Source organism: Ambystoma mexicanum, chromosome 1q (genome assembly GCF_040938575.1).
Source record: "Ambystoma mexicanum isolate Mex_15411 chromosome 1q, UKY_AmexF1_1, whole genome shotgun sequence".
In the NCBI taxonomy this organism is placed as follows: Eukaryota; Metazoa; Chordata; class Amphibia; order Caudata; family Ambystomatidae; genus Ambystoma; species Ambystoma mexicanum.
In genome coordinates, this window is record NC_090922.1 from 602,543,654 (window position 1) to 602,564,525 (window position 20,872).

Genomic DNA, 20,872 nt, shown 5'->3' on the forward strand with positions numbered 1-20,872 from the left:
GCATTAAGAATAGGACGAGATGGCTGAGAGAGTATCTGATGGAGGACATTGCTAAACCTGCGCTGGCTAGATGCAGCAGGTAGGGTTGTAACTGGTCTACTGAGAAAAACAGTGGATCAAGCTCTGCAGCCTCACACAATCTGGTGAAAGGCTTCCATTTTGTAGCGTAGGTGATGACTGCTCTAGACGCATACAAGATGTCCCAGCATTCGGAGGTAGCATTAAATCAGCATGTTTTCGCTGTTCAGGAACCAGGCCCGAGTTAGAGCTGCTGCGTTGTGATGAAGGATTTTCCCTCCTGCTGTGTTAACAAAAACTGGTGAGCCTGGAGATGAGCTGGCTTGCCCTGCATCATTTGCAGCAGGGTCGCGTACCAAACTTGCTGGGCCCATGCTGGTGCTATGAGGATCATGCAGCATGGTTGCATCTTCACCCTCCACATCAATCGGGCAATTAGTGGCATCGGTTGGAAAGCATAAAGGAACTGTCCCATTCATTTTAGGGAGAAATCATCCTCCAGCGAGTTCTTCTCTGGGTACCTGGAGGCAAAGTGTGGGCACTTTGTGTTGCCGCCAGTCGCAAACAAGTCGATATGAGGATGGTCCCTTCTGTGAAAGATTTTGGTTAATCTAGCCATTGTCGAACTCCCATTCGTGGGAGGAAGAGAAATCCCTGCTTAGTTAGTCCGCTAGGACATTGTCATTCCCTGGGAGGAGCTCTGCCCTGACTTGTGTTTGAGAGCCCACTCCCAGAGCTTCTGTGCTTCTGCAGATAGTATTTCCGATCTCGTACCCCCGTTTGTTGGTGTAATGCATGGAGATCATATTGTCTTTTGAATAGTGTGGCCATTTGTCCTGTTAGAACTGGTTGGAAGGATTTCAGTGCCCATCGGATGGCTCTGAGTTGTAGCACTTTGATGTGGAGGAGCCTTTCCTGAACCGACCATGTGTCTTGTCTGTAGCTTTCCCAAATGCGCACCCCACTCTGCAGGGAAGCGCCTGTCATGAGAAGCAATGTGGAGGTTGGCGCTTGAGAAAGCATGTCCCGATTAAGATTGTGTTCCTTATTTAACCACTTAAGTGCCGGGTGAAAACGGGGGAGAGGTGAATGATATCCTCCCATGAGCCTCTTGTTGGCTCCCATTGGTGGTCCAGTGCCTCCTGGATTGGCCTCATTCTCAACCTGCAGTTAGGGATGAGGAATATACAAGAGGCCATCATGCCCAGGAGAATTTTGAATCATAATTTCCCTGAGAAACCTGCTGACCAGCTGCAACGTTGATGCTATTCTCTCGGCGGAAGGCTGCACCCAGGGAATGTAAGTGCCTAGTTCTGTCCCTAGGAAAAGAGTGGTTTGCGTCGGTCTGAGTGCTGATTTGGCCTTGTTGAGAGAAATATAACCTATTTAGAGTTGCCTATGTTAGCTTGATGTCCCTGGCTGTGTGGTTCCTCGTTTCCGATTTTATTAGCCTGTCGTCCAGGTATGGAAATACCTCTAGCGAGGTCCGTCTGAGATGGGGGGCCAGACACTTCATAAAAATCCTTGGGGCCGACTTTAGTCTGAACAGGAGCACGCAGAATTGGAAGCACGTCTTCCACTGTGAACCTGAGGCGGTGCATGTGAGCTGGATGTATTGGGATATGGAAGTACGCATCTTCGAGATCGAGCGTAGCCAGTAAGTCATCTTTATTCAGCCAGGGTACGACATGTTGGAGTGAGGCCACCTTGAATTTTATTCTTCTTACAAATGTGTTTAAAGTCTGTAGGTCTAGTATTGGGCACCACTTTCCAAAATCCTTCCCCCTTTGGCTCATCTGTACCATCTCTATGGCAGCTTTCTGAAGAAGTTTGTCTATCTCCAGCTTGAGTAGTGACAAGTGGTGGGATCTTGTTGATTGTGGAGGAGATGTTGGTGGACAGTCCATGCATTTGATGATGTGGCCCTTCTGCACAACCTGAATCATCCAATTTGTCTGAAGTCACATTGAGCCAGTGGTGGAAGTGTTGGATGATCCTCCCCCCCCCCACAGGGGTGCAGTGTGGGGGAGAAGGCGTTACCTTGTTAATGCCGCTTAGATTGGGTCCTAGTCTGGCCCAATCCACCCCTGCTTCTCTGCGTGTTGTTCCTAGTGGATGATTGCTGGTACCTGTTTCTGGACTGAAGACTAGGAAGACCACCTCTGCAAGGTGTACGCCTTGTAATAGCCTCGGTACTTTGAGGATTAGCCCAAAAAGGGGCAACAAGGATGGCGGTCCTTATCTTTGTCCCTTAGGGAACTAATGGTCTTGGCCGTGTTTGTGTCTGTCTTTATCCCTTTGAGGTGGTTGTTCACCTTCTTGCTGAACAGCTCCTGCCAGTCGAACGGCAAATCCAGAATTTGGGCTTCAACCTCCAGCCTGAAATCTGTTGCTTTCATCCAAGCCTGCCTTCTCAGAACAGTGTCATGGGCCGATTGTATACAAATTGTCCGAATGACAATTGACCTTCGGCACAATTGACCGAATTTAAAGGGTCAAATTAGGAAATATATGCGGGGGAACCCCCCCGCAGCCCACCACCCAATCCAACCCCCATCCCAACCCCTTACATTATTATTACCCCAACCCAACCCATTATATATATAAAAATGACCATACGGTGCATAATTGTGCAGAAGGTCAATTCGGACCCCTATAATTTGGTCAATTGTATCATTCAAACAACTGTAATCTAACAATTCGGATAATACCCATGGGCCATCTGTCTGAAGCCAGATTCAGCTACTTCTACTGCAGTGTAGATCATGTGCTCCGAAGTGGTTTCACTATCCGATAGGATTGACTTTGCCTCTTCCTGAAACTCCGGACGGAGATGCTCTGCGAGCTTTGACACCTTGTGCCAAGGTTCCCTGTCATTCCTTGCTGACATTACCAGAGCTTTGGTTGCTCTTATTGATAGAGAAGCTGCCGCTGACACCTTTTTGCCGATTGCCACTAGCTTCCTACCCTCTTTATTCAACAGGGTTGTTAATGGCAACGCAGGGTTTGCCAGTTTCTTCCTTGCCGCTACTGTGATGACAGAACGGGCTTGGGTGGCTCCCGTTAACATAAAGGCGCACTGTAAGGGGCCTTATATTTCTTTTCAGGCCGAGTGGCGAGGGTGGGGGTGGATAGCGGGTTCAGCAGTATCTTCTCCCCAGCCTCCGATATAGTGTCCAGAATCGGAATGTTTGTGACCATTTTCCTGTGCTTGTCCCTGTTTTTGTATAACACAGACTTTCTTTCTTCACCAGACACGTGTAGGTTGTATAACTCAGCCTCCTTAGCAATGATGGTGTGGAAAGAGGTTACATCATCTGATGGTGAGGAGCCCCCAGAGGGAGTACCGCCTCTGCTGTTACTTGACGTATTCGTCCCATTCATCCACCCGTTATGCTGGTGAATCTTGAGGGTGTTCCCCCTCCTCAGAAATTAATCGTCTTGGGCATCCGGATCAGTGAAATCTCGGAACGGATTGTCGACAGGGTACTATTTGTAAGGATCGTCTTGCCAATCTGACACCAGGTGGAATGGGCTCTGTTGCCCGGAGACTAAGGACGCATTGGGAGAAAAAGCCTTTGCAACAACTACATGCTTATGGGTGAAGTGCTGTGTTCCCGCCACGGGACTTGCCTCTCAGTGAGCTGCTTGGACCTAGTGGGTAAGAGATACTCCTTTGCCTTTTGACATCGCCTGTTCTGTGGTAAGTGCTTTTGCGCCACTGTGTTCTTTGTCGTCGCTGAAACTCAACCATAATATTCCACATGGACTGTAACAGCGCTGGATGGAAAGGGTTGGAGGCGCTCCCTGCAGAGGGTTTCTAAGGGGGGTGACTGTGGTACCTCCAGAATGTCCACTATATCTGAGAATTCTTCCGGGAGGATATCCGGTAGTTCTACCATTACTTTAATGGGATAGAGGCTGATGCTGGACCCAGAGGCGGTGGGCATTCTCAGCGTGTGGAATTGGCTCTTGGCAGTGGATTCAATGCTCACTGTGGAAAGGATTGCCTCTGTGGGTGAATGGTCATCCACCTAAGATTTTTTCATTGACGCAAACCTGCCCATCGATGGGGTAGCTGAGGACGAGAATTTAGTCGTGGACGAGCAGTGTTTTGACCAGGCCGCTGACACGCAGGTTTTCTCCATGGACGAGGTCTTTATCGTCGTCGTCAAGGTGAGGCTGTCATGGACAGGGATTTTCCCATGGGCAAAGGAATCTTGGATGATAGAGATCATTCCCCCATGGACGACTTAAGCGTTGACGGTGCCCGTGGTCAGGGCTCCTTACCTTTGGGTTTTGTCCCTTTAGCAACCAGATGACTTTTGTGCTCCTTAGGTGCCTGGGAACCTTCCTCTGCCTCCTGGAAACTCTTTTCCTGACTTTTGTAGGAGGTGAAGATCCTCTTTCAACTGAAGAAGCTCTCCTTTTAGGAGTATGCTTCTAAGAGGCCCTGTCTTAATGGATTCTTTGTCTGAAGAAGCGCCCTTACTCTCCAAATGGAGGAGGAGAAAGCGAGGCATAGCCAATGTCGCCCAACATGGCCGCTTGAACCGGCCACTCCAAGTACCCCAGGGAGTCACCATGAAACTGTGGCAGCCCACGAGTCCGGATAGGAGCAGCAAGCTGGGGATGAGCCGCTGAATAGGTGCGGAACCCCCGTAGTGACATGTCCAGGGTCCTGTTTGAGGAGAGCTGATCCCCGAGGGCACCGGGGGAAAAGTTGCAGGATCAAACGGGGTCCCGATGTGCTTGGAAAGAGCTGAGCTGGCAGGCCTGCCCATGCGGAGAGAGGGCGGCAGAACAGCAGTGGAGGACGTGGACTGGGGGGAGGGGTCACTACCCGCCCTAATCCTGCCAGCAGTGTGGACTCTCGGCCTATAGTCAAGCTGGGTCGGCTGTCCGTTCTTGAAGATCGTGCCTGAAGTTGGCTGCCTGGAGCGGGGAAAACAGCCACACAGGAAGCAGTGTGGGCTGGGGACAGGGCAGAAGGGTGGCGGACTTCCAGCAACAAAGGCTCAATCAACGGAGAACATATTTGATGGAGCTGCCTTTTGGGATTGGTGGCCCCAAGCAAGGAGCATGAAGTGGGTAGATCGCCTCGGCCTCTAAGGCTGATGCTGATAGTAGCAAGGAACACTATCGTCAGGTCACACTGAGCATGGATATCAAACAGACTTCCATCCACCAAAGATTGGACGAGTGGAATGTGGAAACTTCTTATATGTAAGAAGGTAACATATGCCCTGCACAACAGGCTGCCCCCTTTCTATAAGAAATGGGGAGGATTTTTGCAGTTTATTAAGACCATGAAGAAGGACTTCACTTGCGCCCTGGGACTTGGAGCAATTGGGCTCCTTGATCTGTCATAGGGCATGTAGCAATAACGCAGAGTTGGGGGGAGCACTGAAAAAGATGGAGGGAGGGGGGTGCGGATCGTGCGTGTGAGGAGGGGGGGTGGGTGGGATGGATGGGAGGTGGAGGGGCTATGGGGGGGGATCATTCATTGCTGTTATAAAAGGTACCATCAATTGTGGACGTTTTAATAAAGAGCAGCATTGTATGATGTCGATTGTGACCTCTATTTGGGAAAAGTTATCAAACTGAGTTCAGTTGTAACATGCTTGTAAACTCAAATAAAAAGATTTGAATAAAAATGGAGCAGGAGCAGTCTGCGTCTGTCTTGAAGGATCTTTTGGGTGAAGGTTGAGGACCAAAGGGTTATGGGCAACCCTGGAAAGAGACACATTGATATCCAAGGCTGGAGAAGCCAAAAAGGTTACAGGAGCCAGGAATACTCAAACAGGCAGATATCCAACAGAGGCCCCGCTAAAGCAGACCTATTTGACGACCAACAGGTTTTGGAGATCCCTGGAAAGAGATGAATCCTGGCACCACATTTTCCAAAGCTTGTTTTCAGGGTCATATGCCTGCTCCTCTTGAAAGTTTGACGCAAATCCATCCAGCAGTTCTGGCTGTGGACATTACAGAAAATGTGCATATATAGTATGAAAGGGAAAAATTATGTTTCTGGGCCGTATTAGTCTATATTTTATTTGGAACTTTTTTGGCACTCAGGTTATAAGCCACTCAAAAAGTGCTCATCCTATGGGGATTGCAAATTAACCATAACTACAGGGCTGCTTCCGCCCACCCTGTAAATATATATTTATATATCATACATCACCTCTGACACCGAGGGCACACTGATGCTGACTAGTTAGTGGTTCATTTTCCATTAAACTGGCCTTTTAAAATAATTTCAATGAATTTTACTATATGGTTTTGGTTCACGCCATGCATGCACGTGTTTTACACACATGGCAATTTATGACACTCAAAATTGAAAACTCTGCTAATAATTTTATAAATTACATAATCTTGTTGATTAGCGAGGAACTCTGAACAATGTTTATTGTGCAATATGACATGAATGGTTCTGAAATGGCAATGATTTTCTGGACAATTGTGTCAGTATTCTTGTGTGTTTTTCTGGCACTAGGAGCTTATCAAAGTGAAAACAAGCATGAGGGATGCAATAACTAGGGATCACAGAAGACGACCCGCTTGAGGAAAAAGGTTCACGAAGAACAAAGCACACAAGCATCAGGAAAAAGGTGACGGCAACCAAAAATATGACCCTAGCCACAACTAAAACCCAGTCCTCATAACCATACAAACATGGTATTCCCACAGGGGCCGGGTCCTTCTAATGAGATTCCCTACACTGTCTTTCACCAACTGGAGGGGAACATGACACAGCTCTTACATCATATTGGAGATCTGTTGAGGGAGAAGGATGTAATGGAAGGAAGCACTGACCAGGCAGGGAAGAACTGCAAGCTATCAAGCATGGGAATGCAGACACATTCTAAAACAGAGATTAATTGAAACCCTGCAGGACCGATCCTAGCCGGAACTCAAGCAGGTAGTCACCACAGTACACTGTAGCTTTCTACCAACCAACTTAACACCGACCAAGCTCATACAAAGGACCCAAATGACACCCACACACTTCCACCTCCCCACTCCTTCCACCTTCCACCTTCTACTCTAGGATCTAACCTCTGCCATTGGACTCCACGAGGAAACATAGTCCAGAAAGATGCATGTGCACTACTAAGTAAGCCCAGCAGGGCTATTTGTTCATTTATGTGCAATTTCTGAGGCGTTCCGAGTTGGATGGCATTTGGGGGCATTGTGATCTGATTTGCCTTTGTGCAAACAGTTGTACGTTTGAGCATGCAAAATCCATCAATTGCTACAGTCCAAGTGCGCATATTGCCCAGTGGGGTCTTCATTATCAGTGGGCACTTTGTTTCTCCATCATGACTGCCACCATCGATTTTCATCCAGGCACCGGAGTGCCTTACCATCATCGAGCACTGCAGCTGCAGCGATTGGCCCACTTCTCCTTCAAATAGCAATTGGAGAACCGGCAGGCTTGTGAGCCAGCCCCACCCCCTCCCCCCCGGCCCTCACCTGAGGCCCCTGTCTGTACCTGCTCTTCCACTTCCTCACACCTTCCACAAACTGCTTCGGGATTTGTATTTGTATTTTTTTGATTTATAAAGCGCCTTACGCCAAAGCGCTGTACATGGAACAACATAATACATAAAACATGAACGATAAAACTGTTGAAGCATTAGAATATGAATCAATCAAACAACAAAACAGTGAACAGAGCAATTAACTGAAGGGGAGGGAGGAAAGGGAGATGGGACAGGTTGGGGGGAGTGAAGGAGGAGGGCAGGAGGAGGAAAGGGAGGGAAGAAAACGGGGGTGGGGGAGGGGAAGGGAGAGAGTCAGGGAAAAGATTGAAGAAGGGGGAAGCAGAAGGGGGGTAGGGGTTTCAAGGAGGAGGATGGAGAAGGAGAGCTTTAAGGAAAGTGTGGAATGAAGTGAAGGTGGGGGAAGAACGGATAGCAAGAGGAAGGGAGTTCCAGTGTAGAGGAGCTAAGAGCTGGAAGGAGCAAAAACGGGAGGAGGCACAGGGCGCTGGGGGTGAAGTGAGAAGGAAATGGTCAGCGGAGAAATTGAAATTTAAGTTGGGAGTGAAAAGGAAGCCAGCCAAGGTAGGAGAGAGAAGAGAAAAGAAGGGATCTCGTCTCCACCATTGGACTCCATGAGGCAAAATAGTCAAGAAAGATGCACTTGCACTGCTAGGTAAGCCCAGCAGGGCTATTCGTTTATTTGTGTGCAATTTCTGAAGCACTCGAGTCGGATGGCATTGGGGGCATTGTGATCCGATTTGACTTTGTGCTCAGTGTTGTACATTTGAGCGTGTAATTTTCATCTGCTGCTAAGGCCCAAATGTGTACGCTGCCCAGTGGGATCTTCATTATCAGTGGTTACTTTGCTTCTCCATCATGGCCGTCGCCATTGCTTATCCGGACTGCACCGGAGTGCCTTAACATCATCGAGCACTACCACAGCAGTGATTAGCCCACTTCTTCAAAGAGCCAATTGGAGAACTGGCAGGCTTGTGACCCAGCACGCCCCCCAAAGCCCTCACCTACGGCCCCTTTGCTGCCTGCCACCTCTCACCTTCGTGGTCCAGTTCTCCATCATGCATTCAGCTATTCCACAAACTCAATCCTCACCTAGAGCTTTGCTCCCTCATCTCAAGGGTTCTTGTGAGTTATGGTCTGGACTACCTGATGCCTATTCATTAATTCACAAATGTTGATCCTAGCTGTGCCGTAAGACATTTTGTTTTCCTATGCCTTACTTCACCACTTTTTACTGCATTTGAGTGCTTTTTGGCAATTTTGAACTCGGGTGTGTTTTTATATCTGTAAACACCTTTTGTACTCAAGTGTTCCTATTGCATCTGTGTGCTCCCAGGCTATTCCGAACTTTGCTTGTGCCTTGATCTCTGTGCGTACACTTTTTCGGCTGCTAGGCCGCCTGGTGAGTTTGTAGTCATGCTGTGCAGTATCTCCTTCTAACCTCCATCCAGACCTCTCCTCCACACCCATGGCTCTCACCATCTCCCCTACCTATTCTAACTGCTATACGATCACCTATTCTCCCTCTCTCACGAACTTTGGAAGGAAAAAGTTTTTAAAAAAAGATCTCCTGGCCACTAACCATGGCCTACCCATCGCAGACACCTACGTCAGCGCAGCCTCTGGACAGATTGTCACTGATATCCTCTTTTCTGTCCCCGCTCCAGATCTTTGGACTCCTCATCTGATTCCTGCTATCTCTACTTTCTCATCCTCACCCATTTATGGTGGCACTAGATGGGAAATACTCTTGGCGGTCGACTCATCATTAATGTCTATCGCAATGGCACTATCATGACTTAGAGTACTCAATCCAACCTCCTCCTTTTTGACAGGCGCCTGCCGTCCCTCATCAACTTCCTTTCTATGCCTGCTACTACTCCTTTCTCTCTCTCTGTCTCTACTCCTCCTCCGTCAGGTATACCACGCCCCTGTGCCCCTCCTCGGAAAACCTTTAAAGGCAGAGACCTGTTTCACCTTGCCACGCTTAATGCTTGCTCTGCTATCAATTATTCTGACATCTGCATCCAACTCGAAGACCTTGACCTCGATATTCTCACTCTTACTGAGACGTGGTTCAATGCCAGCTCAGTAACTGCTTTTGACTCCCTTCTCCCTGATGGCTACAAGATCCTCTCTAAGCCCCGCCCTAACCGTGCTAGCACTGGGGTTGGCCTGATCTTGCGTGAGTGGGTCCCTTCTTCCCTCGTACCCACCCAACCTTACTCCTCCTTCGAGAGCCTGGTCTGCAAGCTGGTCATCTCTCTGACTTCCTCCCTGACCATTGCCACTATCTGTAGGCCACCTGGCTCTATCTCCCTGTTCCTCTCTGAATGGGCTGATTTCTCCTTACATCTACCTCTAAACTCCTCCTCCTGGGTGACTTCAACATCCACCTTGACTCATCTACCACAGCGTCCACTCTCTTCTGTGACCTCAGCACCTTTCTCTCCCTCTTCATTCTCCCCTCTGGTCCTACCCATTCAGCTGGACACACTTGATGCCTTTATCCACACTAATCTTTTGCTCTCCTGGTCAGACCACTCCCCCCTCACCTCTCACCTGGGTTCTCTCGGTCCGTTGACCACCCCTCCCCTAGCCCTGCCAACATTCATTCTTTACGGACATCCGCCCAATGAAACGAGTGTCAGTTGCTGCCTTCGCATCCACCTTCACCCCCCCCTATCCTCCCACTGCAAACTCTACCTGACTGGTCTCAGCAACCTCCAGCTCACCATCACTAACACTATTGACATTCATGCCTCAGTCATGAGGATACGCCTGAAACATGCCTCCAAACATAACACTTTGTACGAGATTGATCTAGCATCCCTGAAACGCAAGTGCAGCGCTGCGGATCGGAAGTGGCAGACCTCAAGCTCTTCTTCTGACAAACTTGCCTGTCACCGTCTCCAAAGCAATATCGTATCTCGCTTAGTTACAAGAAGAGGGGCAACATCCAGGCTCGCGTCTCTGGAGCATCCAACAACAAGGCTGAACTCTTTAAAATCTGCAAGGAACTAGCCAATCCTTCTGCAGTCTCCACCAACCTCTTCCCTCCCGGGCCCTCTACACTACACTGCCCACCCACTTCACTGCAAAAACTCAGGACATCCTGAGTACTCTCTCTTCCTCCTCCCCACCTCACCCCCTTCCTCCCAGCCACCCATCACACTTGGCCTCTCATCCACCCTCAGCCATTCTCTCCTATCGCATCAGATGAGGTTATTAGGGTTGTCTGCTCTATGAAGATCTCTTCCAAACAGGTCTCCCCCTGTTTTTCCAGATCTATTCAGCACAACATTGGCTCCCTTGCCCCGACACTTGCTGATTTCTGAAATCACTCTCTCGCTACCGGGTCTTTCCCCTCTTCCCACAACCACTCCCGTGTGCGCCCCCTCCTGAAAAGGCCCCTCGTGTCCGGCTAATTACCTCCCCATCTCTATCACTCCCTTCCTTGGGAAACTTCTGTAGAAGTTGCTCTTTCCCCAACTGACCCTGCATTCAGAGCTCATTGGCTGCCTATATGACCATCAATCTGGATTCTGTTCATTCAGAGGCACAGAAACTGCTCTCCTGAAAACCTGTGAAGAACCGCTTGCATCTCGACTCAAAATCACCTGCTGTACTCAATCTACTTGATCTATCCTCTGCATTTGATACTGTCAACCACTCCATCCTCATAAACGGCTCCACAATACCCTTGGTATCTCTGAGCGGGCACTGGAATGGCTGTCCACCTTCCTCACTGACCGTCCCTCTCAGGTTATCCTGGGCTCCTCCTTACCCCCCTCCATCTCCACCTGTGGCATCCCCCAGACTCAAACCTTTCACTTTGACTCTTTAACGTCCATCTTGCCCCACTTGCTCACCCCATTTCCACCTTCTCTCCTCACTTCCAGTGTTATGCAGATGATACCCAACTCTTTTTCAAACATCCCTCTGACTCCTCTCGCCACTTCCTCTACCATTCCGGACTGCCTATCTGCTATCCAGTCCTGGTGTGCCTCTAATGATCTCTGCCTCAATGCCAGCAAGACTGAGATCCTTCCTATTGGGACTCCAGCTCCCTCTTTCCTCCCTTCACTCTGGCCACCCTCTATGGGCTCTAGCCCCTTCATCTGATGCCCAAACCCTTGGAGTCATCTTTGACTCCTCTCTTTCCTCCCTCACATCCTGGACCTTGTCAAGAAGGCCCATTTCAACTCCACCTCCTCAGAGATATCCTTCCCTTCCTCACTTTCCCCAGAAGCTCAATGTCTCTAGAGCTTTGGTACTCTCTGGGCTTAATTATTGCCTCTCTGGGCTTAATTATTGCAACAGCTCCTCCTCAATCTACCATCTTCTTCTCTCCACCCCCTCCAGCTTATCCAGAGTAGGACTGCAAGACTTATCCTTGGCCTCAAGACCAGGAGCCGCATCTGTCCAGCCCTAAAATCTCACTACTGGCTCCCGGTTGCTGCAAGGATCAAATTCAAATCCCTCTGCATCATCCATAAGGCTGTCTGGCGCCAGGGACCACACTATCTACAGCTTGCTCTCACCAAGTACTCTCCCTCCAGATCTTTACCTTCCTCTGGCTCCAACTCTCTGCATGTCCGGTGCTTCTTTAAGCAGCGAGCTGGTGGCCGTTATCTTTCCTCGGCTGGTTTCCTCGTCTGGAACAGCCTCCCCCCTTCCTCTCTGTCTTGAGCCGGATCTCCGTAAATTACGAAAGCTCCTCAAGACTCTCCTCCTCACATCCTCCTTTCCCCTCTCCCTCCTATACTAAACACCAGAGTCGCTGAAAATGGTGACCTGGACCCTTATGTGTCCTCTTGTGTCCTGGCCTTCTGTCCAATCGCCCTCAGCCTCCACCCTCACCCAGCACCTGCCTTGGCACCCACTGGCATTTGCTGTACCATAGGCCAGCACTTATTGTATTGGCAGGTATTCATTCCCCTAGTGATCTCTGCCTGGCACTTACCTGCCGCTTGCACCTGCTCTCTGGCACTTCCCCTCTGTGGAAACACTAGCAGTTACCCCCTTCCCATGCCCCTTCTCTCTCTGCACTTGCACGCTCAGAATGCTCAAAGGCATAGGAGGACCGCCTCCGTCTCAGTTCATAATTCTTATTTTATTTGCCTTTGTTTCCCGTGTTCCCTCCCCAATGCCCTGTGGGAGCTTTGAAACACAATTTCTTGATGTATAACCGCCTTACAATTGCACAATAAATAAATGAGCAGTGGACGAACCCAAGAAGATGGCGACTCCAAAAAACACCCACAAAATAACAAAACAGCAAAGGACCAGCATTATGATAAAACACAGAATCTTCAATTTTTTAACTACGTTATGAAAAAAAAGCATATTTTCTAATTTTGCTTCCAATTATTTCTTATCCACTTTATTTTGTGTTCCATTACCCCCCAGCCATCTTGTTTTCTATCACGTAAATCGACATCCGCTATGATTATTGTCTATTTGTCACCCACCTGTGTAATGTACACATTTGACAACCTGCAAATAATAGCACAGAGGAAAAATGTCAGGACGCAAAACACAGTTAGGACTTTTCTGCACAAGAAAAAAGGGAATAGTTAGTATTAGTGAAAGAAAACATATTTTCTCCTAAACCAACACTCCTGCCTAACTAAGGTTTTACTTGGTGGTGTGTTTTAGAACACAATATAATTGTACCTCGAGTGCCAACATGCGCGTCGTGAGCTTACATTTGCACCATAACAATTGATACCAATTCAGCAAGAGACCTGAGCTAAAGGCTCCCCTGTGCCTGTCAGCAGGGGCCCCACAGCTGAAAGGTAGACTTTCCACTTTTATTTGCTCTGTTTTTTTTTTTAACCAGCATAGGTAGCCCTGCAGATGGCAGGGCGTCAATGAATTGTGTGAAACTCTTTAATGTTCCTCTACACGGAAATCTTTAGTAAAAGGCAAAATAGGTATTCGATTTGAAGAGAAAACAGAGTACGCGGACTACTGGCCCGACTACGGATGCAAAAAATGCAACACCTAACAAGATCAGGGTGACTTAGTAAAGCAGCGCAACAATGAAGCTTTTTGAGCTAAAGCAAATGGAGAATCCTATCGGGCCCAGGGCCCTTGGCAGAATGACTATGTGCAAGCAATCCAACCCAAGGTCATGGCGTGTGGCAGGAGATTATGAGTATGCAAATTTCTCCAGACCGGAGGTCATGACACTGGCCGAAAGGCATGCAGAGTGTGCATCTCTCTGTATGGTTCGGCCTCCTTTTCACACTGCCCTTGGATTTTAGAGAATGAAAGTTGTGGGGTTGGAGGCTGCCGGAGTACTCCCCTCATTTACATAATGTCTAGGGTTTCTGGGAGGCAGGAGTGAGATTATGTTTTGAGCCCCAGAGATGGTGCTACCTTAGCAGGATGTTGAAGAAGCGGCCTGCTCTCTCCTTTTTCAGGTCACAAGGGGCATTCTCTACCCTCACCCTGTCTTGCACAGGTGCTATGCATTCTTGGCTGCCAGGTTCTTTTGGCCCGCCATGGCGAAGCAAGTCAGGCAAAGAATGGCGTTTATCAGCTGCTCGGGCCGGGGCCCAAATCCCTACTCGCTGGGGCCATATTCTCCTGGCTTGGAGCCAGCCTCTACTGGCTCACCATCAAGGGGTGAACCCGCAGCCCAAGTACCCCTTATTTTAGGATACTCTCATAAATCAACCAGGGGAAGTTGCACCTTTTGCCTATACCTTGTGTATAAGCTCTGTATAACGTAACATCTAAATGGGACTGCCCAGATTTATTAAGGTGTTCTTTTATGGTGCCAACAGTAAAAACCTTTTACTTCAGGGGGTTAGGGGAGAGGGATTGGGGTGGGAGGGAAAACAAGACTGATGGCCACATTCAGAACAAGACAGGAGGATGCATTCCTGCTACCACAAGCTAAAAAATGTATGCAAACTTTTATAAATTCCCGACAAAAGGTAGGAGAATGGCTATGCACGTAAGAATTAAATCAGTTCCTGGGGTGGTTGTGTCAGTGAGTGGATTGTGAGTAGAAATTGATGGATTTCTGCCACTAGCAAATGCCTTTCTAAAATTAAAGGTTGGTTGTAGTGGTTCTCAAGTTCTGCGGCTATGGGGTTGTTCCTCATTTTGGGCCAATGTGAGAGAAGGAGAAATTACCTTACCGTTATGTTCTATCTATGGATTCTTCTCCCGCAGATTCCTCATCTGATGGATATTCCCTTCAGCTTCGCTGCTTCGGAAAACATTTTCGACCGGGGGTGATTTGGATCTCGACCCGGTCGTCGACCATCGATCCCTCTTTCTAGGCGTCTGGTCGTTGGGTCGGGCATCATATAAATACCACGTCACTACGCCCCAATCTCAGTTCACCCTTGCCCCCTCAACCACATGAGCACCACACACTACATAGGAAAATACAGATAACAAACGGGCTAATGAGCCCTTAAAAAGAAAGTAACTATAGACCTCCGAAGGAGGAACAATTGAACAAAAACTACAAGTAGTGTTAGAAAAATCATTGTTTTAAAAAACTGTGGCAGGAAGATAGAAAACAGAGACAGAGGACCATCACCAAGTCAATGTGAAAGAGGAGATGCGCACCAACCGCTGACTTACTGAGCGCGGATGGATGGGCAGGGAGAAGAGGAATCTGCGAGAGGAGAATCCATAGAAAGAACATTACAGTAAGGTAATTTCTCCTCCAATTGATTGCTTTTCTCCTGCAGATACCTCATCTGATAAGACTCCCAAAGCAGTAAATGAAGGAGGCGGGCAGAAAGTCATACTAAGACATTTTGGAGCACTACCATGCTAAAACGCACATCAGAGGTATGAGCCACATCCAGACTGACTGTAGTGCTTTGCAAAGGTATGCAGGGATGACCAAGTCGCAGCACGACAAATCTCCCGGAGAAGAACTCCCCTGTGCAATGCAGTGGATGCTGAGACTCCCCTTGTCGAATGGGCCCTGATGCCTGCTGGTAATTCCTTCCCAGCGGATTGGTAGCATTCATCTATGCAGAAAATTATCCATCGGGATAAAGTCTGCTTGGTTATGGGCAGGCCCTTACGGGATAAAGAAAAGGCCACGAAGAGCTGGTCAGCTCTCCTGAAATCAGCTGTCCTGGCGATATAATAACTGAATGCCCTCTTTGGGTTTAGGCAATGTAGCATAAGCAAAGAGGGTGGTCTTGAGGTACTTCTGGAACCGGAGATGGTTCTCCTCAGGTTTCAAAGAGGCTGTTCCACAGGGAGGCCCCGGCAGAGGAGAGGAAAGATATCTATCACCAACTTGCTGCTTGGAGAAGCGACTAACTGAGGGAGTTGGAGGTGGATGAGCCAAGAGCTTCAGAAGGAAGATATTTAGGAAGAGACAGTGGGAGGTATGGGGTCCCAGGCCCCAGAAGGCTGTGTGGACAATGCAGAGGGTATTGAACTTAATCCTCGCCGCCACTGGGAGCCAGTGCAGAGATTTCAGTCCTGGGGAGATACGATCCCTGGGTTTGAAGTCAAGGACAAGTCTCGTAGTCCTATTTTGGATGAGTTGCAGAGGGCATAGAGTAGAAGCAGGCAGATTTAGAAAGTCTGTTGCAGTAGTCAAGCCTGGAGAGAACCAGAGCTCTGGAGACAGTGAGCTTCTGGGGGAAGGAGAGGAAATGAAGAATACCTCTGAGGAGGTGCAGCTGGTAGTGTGATTTCTTAGAGACATCAGAGATGTGAGGAGAGAAGGAAAGTGTGGAGTTGAAGATGACCCTGAGGTTTTTAGCCTCACAGGTGGGAGCAAGAAGAGGGCCAAGAGAGGCTGGACAGACATTGACAGGAAAGGGGGGGGGTGTAGGTTTGCCGATGAGGAAAACTCTGTCTTACTGGCATTAAAGCAGAAATCATTAGCAGCACACCACTCCTGGATTGCTGACAGACAGTCAGAGATGAGAGAAGGAGAGGAGGTGGCAGAGGGGAGCCCGAAAAGGAGTTCAGTGTCATCTGCATAGCACTGAAAGTTGGGGGAGATTGCAGCAATGCGGTGGGCAAGAAGTGCCAGGTATCGGGTGAACAGCCAGGGAAAGAGGTTAGACCCCTGGGGAACACCACAGGTAGAGATAGAGATAGAGGAGAGGAAGGACCCAAGTTGGACCTGGGAGGGTCGATCGGAAAGGAAGAAAGTCAGACACGCAAGGGCCCGATCGGTGATACCCAGGTTATCGCAGAGACAGTTGAGCAGGATGTCGTTGTTGATTGTGTCTAAGGCAGAAGAGAGATCAAGTAAGATGAGGACACAGGGGGTGTTGGAATCGAAGTTGGAGAGCAGGTCTTCACAGATGTTCAGGAGAGCAGGTTCCGTGCTTCTGGCAGCTCTGAAGCCAGACTGATGGTCATGGAGACAACCAACAGATTTAGAGAGGTTGCAGTCATATCTCATCCTCTCAAGAGCCACGTAGACTGAGGGATTCCAGAGTCAGATGGAGTATCCGACCTTTCGACTGGATTAGGAGATCCGGACGTCGAGGCAACCAGTGAGGTGGACAGATGGACAGATCCAAGAGGTCGGAGTACCACGTTTTCCTCACCCAGCCCGGGGCGATTAAGATCATGGTCGCTCGAAACCTCTTCAACCTCCGGAGAACCCATGGTATGACAGGAATCGGAGGGAACGCGTAAAGCAGAGCGAAGGTCCAATACACCAGAAACGCGGCCCCAAGTGCACAGTTCACTGGGAATTCCCTTAAGCAGAAATGTTTGTATTTCCTGTTGGACTCCATTGCGAACAGATCAACTGCTGGGGTACCCGAGATAGCGAAAACCTCCTCTAAGGCTTCCTGGCACACTTCCCACTCATATGAGACTGTGCTCTGCCTACTCAGAGCATCTGCCAAGTTGTTCTCTGTGCCCGCCAGATGAACTGCAGAGTCTGAGATCCTGTTCTCCAGCAACCAGAATCAAAGTTTCATCACCACCTTGCTTGTTGCCACTGTGTTGTCCGTCCGGACGATGACATGTTTCCCTTGCAGAGATGGGGCGAATGCTTTCAGGGCTAGCCTGATAGCTCACAACTTCAGCTCCACCAATTCTAGGAAATACAGGCTGGCTAGAGGAGACCCTTCATACCTCTCCTCTCACCCTTCCCCGCTGGGGCTTGTTATGCAGGCTACTCCCCTACTTCTTCCTCCTCCTGTGGTGTCCCCTAGGGTTCCATTATTTTGCCCTGGCTCTTTAACATATACCTTTCTCTGCTGGCACGCCTTATTGTCTCCTCCTCCCCCAACTTCTAACTTCCAGTGCTACTCTGACAACACACAACTCTTCGTCAAACATTCTACTGACGCCCTTGCACCTTCCTTCATCGCCGACTGCCTCTCTGCCACCCAGGCATGGTGCACTGCAAATCACATCTGCCTCAATGCCAGCGAAACAGATTCTCCCCATTTGGTCCCCCGCACCCTACTTCTTCCCTTCACTTTGGCTTTCCTCCACGGGTTCACCCTCTTCCCCCCTCCTCTGAAGCCAGGAATCTCAGTCATCTTCGACTCCTCCCTTTCTTTCATCCCTCATATTCAGGACATTGTCAAGAAGTCTCACTTTCAGCTCTTCCTCCTCACCTTCCCCCAGAGACTCAATGTTACCCGTGTTTTGGTTCTCTCCAGGCTGGACTATTGCAACAGACTCCTCAATCTTCCTTCGTCCACCCTGCGACCCCCCCCCCAGCTAACCCGAAATAGGGCAGCTAGACTTATCCTTTGCCTCAAGCCCCGGAACCGCATCTCTCCTGCACTACAAAGCCTTCACTGGCTCCCGGGCTCAGCACAGATTCAATTCAAATCCCTCTGTACCATCCACAAGGATATCTGGGGCCGTGTGCCACTCTATCTTCAATGCTTCCTGACCAAATACCCTCCTTCTAGACTCCTGCGTTCCTCTGTCAACAACTCCCTGCATGTGAAGCGGTTTGCTAAACCGAGAGCTGGTAGTTGATACCTTTCCTCGGCAGGCTCCCTTCTGTGGAATACCCTCCCTCCATCTCTGCGTCTTGAGGAGGACCTTCTCAAGTACTGAAAGAGCCTCAAGACCTTTATTTTTACCTCTTCCTTCTCCTCCTCTCTTCCCTGCTAATCAGACAGTAGCGTGACTGATGTTCAGGGACCTTATGTATCCTTGGGGCCCCGACACCCCACATCTCTCGTCCCAGCCGCTGTCTATTTACTGTACTTGCTTAGGCTCACTCTCCCCACAGGAGGTTGCACTTCTGTTTTTACCTCTTAGCACTTCACCCCCGAGCACTTCTTCATGAGCACCAGAGCACCTACCCGCTACACCCTTCTGTTACGCTCACCTGGTTCCCACGGGGGCGTCGATCGGAACTGGACTGCTACTGTCTCCACCAACGTTATTCGTAGTGCTGAGACGGCTGACTGGACCGGCCCTCCTAGCTTCGTTTGCTTGATTCGTAAAAGGAGTTTCCTAAAAGCAGGAGAAGGGAATTAGCCACCCACTGGATGCGAGGAAACACTCGCTTAATTCGTTCCCTCTAGCACCTCTGATATTCCCTTTTGCTCCCTCACCTTATTATTTTTAATCATGAGCTCTCCATCCTGCACCGAACGCAGGGGCGCGTAGAATTCCAGTTGCTTCACTGGTTCGAAGATCCTAGGCGAGTTCCAGACGTGTTGGACTCCGTGGCAAGTAGCCGTGAGTATAATGTCTATAGAGTTCAATTGTCTGTTATTCACTCGTTTTTCCCCCTTTTGTCTTGCAGCTTGAACCAAGAGGAGTTCTCCTGAAATGCTGCAGGTTGCGCGCATGTAAGAGTCTGTATTACCCAGCGCTGTCCGGTAAAAAATAAATAAAATGTCTTTAACAAGTGTCTTTTCCGCCCACAGGTGCGGCGTTAAAGATGTTGCATGCCGATGAAAGATGACTAGGGCGGTAACCTGGGGAGTATAATATGGTTGTTTTGATGGTCTTTGTTGGCACCCGGCTCACCTTGTTATCCTTTGTCTCTCCCAGGTGCCACGGATGCAGCGACGAAATGATGGCAGCAGCGCTGGACCGTGGAGATGAAGACTGGTAAGTATGGCGGGGCCCTACTGCTAGCGATGCAATGCTTTTATTTATGAAGTCTTTTTCCCAGTTCGGAAGTGCTGCGTGTTCGGGAACAGATGAAGATTAGAAGGTAAGTTCTTGTTCTTATCTTCCTTTCTTCTAGGATGATGTCCAGGTTCGAGGCGGGCGTGGCAGAAGACAGGATGCTACAGGCACGGTAAGCGTTACGCTGCTGAAATGCAGAATAACTCGAATCGTGTGTTGCTGGTCGTGCGTGGTTTAAATAGCCTCAAAAAGCAGTCCCAGGTAAGAAGTCCCTAGAACCACACCCGAGTAAAAAATAGTCCCTGTAGTAAAATAGTCCCCTCCAGGCTTCACGTTGGCCTGGATTCAATTGCAGCATGGTCTGCCTGAGGTAAGTAATGACTATGAGCCTGGCGCCTAAGGCGCCAGGACTGAACCCAGATAGCCCCTAGCCGGGGCTGCTGAGGTTTTAATAAACGTCTGGATGCCTGCTTCCGGGGCTGATGGGCTAGGTCCAGATGCCCGGGGGTAGGCATCATGACAGCACTCCCCCCCCCTCAAGGCCCCTCCTAAGGTTCTTCTTCCCCTGGGCCCTGGTTTGTCTGGGAAGTTCCGATGGAATCTCTTCACCAACCGAGGTGCATGAACGTGGTCACTGGGTTCCCATGACCTTTCTTGTGGTCCGTAACCCTTCCAATCGATTAAATAAAAAAGTTTTGATTTAACCATCTTAGAGTATAGGATATTTCTTACCTTGAATTCAGGTTCTCCATCTATCAGGATGGTGTCAGGTGGTTTGATTAATCTTGTTCCGGGTTGAACTGGTTTTAGAAGTGAAACATGAAAGACACGATGGATCCGCATATTAGAGGGTAATTCTAATTTGACGGACACCGTGTTGATAATGGCTTTAATGGCGTAAGGTCCCAAATATCTAGGATTAAAAGTTCGAGTTCCTTTTAGAGGTATGTGTTTTGTAGCCAACCAAACTTGATCTCCAATCTGGTATTGGGAAGTGTCACTTCTAAGTTGATCAGCATTTTTCTTGTATTTCTCTTTTGCTTGTTTCAAATGTTCAGTTGCCTCCTTAAAGGCTTGTGTAATAGTAGAGTGCAGATGGGTCACTGCCGGCATTTCTAAGTGCTGGGGCGAATCGAGTTCTGAGGTTCGAGGATGATGTCCATATATGGTATAAAAGGGGCTTTGTCCGGTTCCTGAATGTACTGAGTTATTGTATGCGTATTCAGAAATTCATAAAATATCCTTCAAATTGCTTTCGGTCTGGT

At 49.0% G+C, this 20,872-nt stretch overlaps 1 protein-coding gene and 1 non-coding gene across 2 annotated transcripts in view; both read right to left on the reverse strand.

The window, feature by feature from the left end:
• The window catches only part of COP1 (COP1 E3 ubiquitin ligase), a 1,876,694-nt gene that overhangs the window by 363,073 nt on the left and 1,492,749 nt on the right, over positions 1-20,872 (reverse strand). The window lies entirely within an intron of this gene.
• Positions 13,382-13,497, reverse strand: LOC138565195 (U5 spliceosomal RNA). The gene has a single exon (XR_011301101.1). It is a non-coding gene; the product is annotated as a U5 spliceosomal RNA (small nuclear RNA).